The sequence below is a fragment of the Alexandromys fortis genome, unplaced genomic scaffold, assembly GCF_014885135.2.
Source record: "Alexandromys fortis isolate MF-2015 unplaced genomic scaffold, M_Fortis_MF-2015_v1.1 scaffold_47, whole genome shotgun sequence".
In the NCBI taxonomy this organism is placed as follows: Eukaryota; Metazoa; Chordata; class Mammalia; order Rodentia; family Cricetidae; genus Alexandromys; species Alexandromys fortis.
In genome coordinates this window covers 9,285,359-9,290,369 of record NW_026067957.1, presented here as the reverse complement: position 1 = coordinate 9,290,369, position 5,011 = coordinate 9,285,359, and positions in this window count along the sequence as shown.

Below are 5,011 nucleotides of genomic sequence, written 5' to 3'. Positions count from 1 at the left end.
CTATTACAACATTTTGGCCAACATTTCCTAATATTGTTATACATGTATTCAGTTTTAACTGAGTACTACATGGGACCATAAATGTCCTTGATTTATAGTGATGAAATTAGAAAATAAATCTGATCACTGAGCAGATTATATTTGTTTTAAATTGTAGAAATTTTCTGTTGTTTCAACCTGGTTAAATATATATATAGTAAGGAAAAAACCTAATGTGAACAAAATAAAAACAGTGGCTCAGTAGAATGTTTCTGTGTGAATCATGGTTATATAATAAATTTTACATAATGAAAATGCATTGTAATGCATGCATCATAAACACTCAGCTAAATGAGTTCATACTAAAAAAACCACTAAACATTAAACTTGTCAGGAGAAAATTGACTAGCTCAATAATCTTATTTTATTTTTACATACTCCTGATGCTGAGAGCATGTACATATAGTTTTCTTGAAGGTTCCACACCCCTCCATCTTCAAATTTTATTTTCTCCACTTGTCCAGTTATCCACTCCCCCAATAGGGAAAAAAAATCAGTAAAATGCATAAAATATGGATGATTCAAATAGTTTGAAGGAAAGAAATAGTAAATTCGGTACGTTAGTGACCTCTGACTCTGGAACCCCATTCCAGTAGGACGTACTCATTGGCTAAATGTAACTCAACTTGCTTGTGTTTAAAACTCTATGTATTCAATCACGGCTAAGTTCAAAGCCTTTGCTTTTCATTGCCCTCCCGCATCTTCCTTTCGTGAGAGAATGGAGTAGAGGATTTTTTGTTTGCAATAGTGCAAGTAAAAGGCCCCATGTGGTGATTGGGGTTCCGCATGTTCTGGGGAATCTGCGGGACTCCACAGTCTGTGTTCTACAGGAATTGCAGTTACTCCAGACTCCAGGGATCTATAGGATCCCTCAGATCCTATCTCTTCCACGATCAAGCCAGATGTGTTTGGCTCAGTGCAGTTCCCATACTGATTGCTGAGCAGTCCCTTCTAGGAATTCAGTGTTCCTCTCACCCCGTCTGATCCTCAACACTCTCCTCAGGCTTCAAACCAGAGAATGAGAAACTCATTTCTGACTCTGTTCTTCTTCCTCTCCTCCTCCCAGTGAGTGGATTGTTTACTTTCCCTGCTACCTGACCAGAACCGTCTCTACAACAGAAATCTTCCCTTTCCCATTTCCTGTAGTTTTCTCCTGGCTTCCTCTCCAACGTGTTCATGATTTTGTCCTGTCTACAGAGGGACTTGAGATCCTATCTAATTTTAAAGAGTGAAATATAACTTGGATTAGAAAACCAGGAAAACTGTATCTTAAGAACAGCATAGAATGCCATTATGACTGTAAGAGAAAGCATGGGGGGGGAGGATGCTATAGCTTCAGGCAAGCTGTTCCTTTCTTTTTGTTTTAATTTGTATGTACTAACTGTAAAACGTAGTACATTTCATTGTGACATCTTTTTTTTTTTTTTTAAACAAGGTCTCTCTCTCTCTATTTAGTTCTGGCTGGCCTAGAATTCACTATGTAGAATAGGCCTTAAATGATCTGCCTGCCCTGGCATCCTGAGTGCAGGCGTTAAAGGCATGCACCATCCTACCTGCCCTAGGATATTTTTATACACATTGATAATGTTCTTACTTTTATGAAATTTTCTCCCCTTCCTCTTCCCAAATACATCTCGACTTCCCTGTCTTTCTTTACATCACAGAGCACACAATAAAAGACCTGTGGGGTTTGTCTTCCTGGGTCTGCCTATTTCATGGGACTTGATGAACACCAACTCCAACAAGTCTCCTGAAAAATAACATGATTTTGTGCTTGGCAGATGAATCCCTCTCATAAATATTTTATTAATTAATATATGCATCTTTATATCTATTTACTATTAGTAAGCACTTAGGATGTCTTGGCTACTGTGGACAGAGCTGCCAAACACATGAGTGTGCAGGTACCTCTGATGTATGTTGACTTAGATTCCATCAAGGACACAAAGACAGTGTCCTCCTCCATGTTCTGTATTGTAAGAGAAAAGACATGGTGGCACAGATAAAAAAAACCTCAATAGATTGATCAGAAGGTAATGCTGAGATCTCAAGAAGCAGAGAACTAAAATGAAGAAAAAAATCATGTTGCATTCTTTTCTTGTAAATTCTATGAATGATAGTCCCCCTTTCAACACACACACACACACACATACTGTATCTTTCCATACTATTTCAGAAATTTTTTTTAATTCAATGTTTTGTACATTTTGTTGTGTTTATTACATGTCAAACAATACATGTCTGTGTTGGCGTGGAGGGGAGCAACCTTCAGTCCTTCAGCCTAGCCTGACCATGAAACCCACTCTCCTTGCTTCTGCTTCCAAATTCGGCACTTGCAGTTTATCTAACTCTGGCTACCTGCAGGTCCTTCCTGTGACTACTACTATTGTAAGCATTTGCTCTGAGGCACCACAATGACCCATCACTGTGTCTAGCACTCATCTTGGAAACTTACATTCTCAAGTTCTGGAAATGTTATTTAGTTTGCTAAAAAATTGCTTTCCTGCTCATATCCTTCAAGACACCCACTTCTCTGTTCATTTTCAACATCCTTTATACAGATGCCAAACATTTACATTCTAAATGTTTCTTTTGTCCACCTTATCCCACTATTTTTTAAGATTTCCTCAACTTTATCATCTCCTAATACATCTGCTGAGGTCTGTCATTCCTACAACCATTTCTTTTAATTTCTGGACATTTTTATGTTCTTTGAATGTTGGTTTCTTGTTCTTCACTTTTCTATGATGGATGTAATACAGTCCCTTCCCTAGGGTTCTTAACCTCTTTTCATGCTACACGTTCTCTTTTTTAAGACTGAATTCTATTGTAGTAGTTGCCTAGGTCCAAATTTTCAGGCAGATGATTAATTGGGGTGTGTCCTTGAGAAAAATATCATTTTGTCATTGCAGATTTTTTATGAAATCTGTTCTTAGACAATTTCACACATATTCATTGTGCATACTGATCATTCTCAGCTCCCCCTTCCTAGCCCATCATTCACCATCTCTCCATTCCTTAAGTCTCCCTTACATTTATGCCTAAAGAATATGTGTAAGGAAAAGAGGGAGAGACAGAGACAAAAACAGACAGTCGCTGTGAGGCAGCTGCATGGCTGGGAGTGCGGAGGCTTCTGAGCTGGACTTTCAGAATGCTCCTTAATTAAGACAAACCAGGGCTTGGTGTTCTTGTCTCTTTCCAGCACCTCATTCAAGCAGCTCCTGATGAAAGAAGCAACTTTTAGCCAGGCAGACAATTCACCTGTGAACCCTCTGCTGCCAGCCTCACCCAACAACTTAGTCTAGTCTGGAAAGGCAAATCTTCACGATGCAGCATGTCCCCTATGGTCAGTCTTCTGCATCAGATCAGATCTTTATGTCAATTACCAAGTGGTCCTTGGTATTTCATAGTCAAGAAAGACACCCTAGAGCAGTTTTAGAAGCATCCAATACAAGCTGGGTTTTTATTACTGGCTATTGTGATCTCTATTGTGGAGTGAACAGAGAACATTTTATTGCTTCTCAGAGATTTTTTCTCTGGCTAATCCAGATTCCACAAGGAAGCATCTTCTGCCTGGACTGGCTCACCACCACTCTGGTAGTCAAGCAGGTCTGGACTCTCGGTACACAAATACACAATCCATCACATTGTTTTCAATTCAATTTCAAGTAACTGCCCTTCTTCCCTGCCACCGTGCACGTGTGCATGCATGGGGGGCGGGGGGGGGCGGGGGGGCAGGGGCATGCATGTTTGCTTCTCAATTCAGAGAGTTTCTGCATTTTTAAAATTTTATCTGCTCTGGAAATTAAACTTCTGATATCCTATCAGGTTGAAGAAGGAAGCTGTGTCTATGCCACTGGGTATTTATTTAAATATTTCATAGCTGATTTTCGTCAGTTATCCTATTTTTAGTTCTATCTCCAAACCCATTTCCACACACACCTGAAAATGCCAATTCCTGAACCTCTTGGTTATTTTGCAGTGTGAGGGCATCTCGGATTTTCCCACTGTCATCAAAGAATTTTGCTTCCTGGGCCTGCTGAGGTCAGTACCATTCATTCAATTGCTTTCTAGCTTCCAAATTTTGCTTCTTTTCCATTCCTTTAGTCCTGTGGGTGTATGCTTTTTTGAAAAATCTAATATTATTTTAGGAAGCAAACATACAATCTTCTACTTTAGAATTAGCAAAACAATGATTTGCGTATTCTCCCCCTCAGCTCTCATATTCCCAGTGGTCTAAAGAAAATAATTGTCTCTCAGTTGCCTCTGTTGTCCCTAATCTCAGACAAGGCCACTATTTATTAACTCTTTCTCCTTGAAGAGTTTCTTCGAGAAATTAAATACATATCTCCTACTGCTCTTACTGTAGGACCCTTGTACACTTTACAGTTTTCATCTCACACTGTCTGACACTTGTTACACCTCACCATAGAACTCATGCTTATTCTTTGTAAGTTTTATGTGGTGTATTGTTTAGGCAATTTTCTATGACAGAATACTTGATTTATTTCTAATCTTTGCTCTAACATACATATAGTAAACAATCTTGAACAAAACTAATTTGACATATAGACAAAGGCTGCTTCAATAAACATGTCCTGTCAAGTGGTATGTTGCCAATCACTCTGCATGAGGGTTACACTAATTCTTAACCACAACAGTAAAACTGTATCTGGGTTTGGTTTTTGTTTGTTTATTTATCTCATTCCTAGCATCGAACAGAGTTACCTCACAAAAATAAATAGGAAAAACGAGTTTCCAAAAACATTTTCACATTCCCTTATGAAATTTTTACGTCTTAAGATGTATTTCAACAGAAGAAGTTCAAATGGCCAAAAGACACTTAAGGACATGCTCACCTTCCTTAGCGATCAGGGAAATGCAAATCAAGACAACTTTAAGATACCATCTTACACCTGTCAGAATGGCTAAAATCAAAAACACCAATGATAGCCTTTGCTGGAGAGGTTGT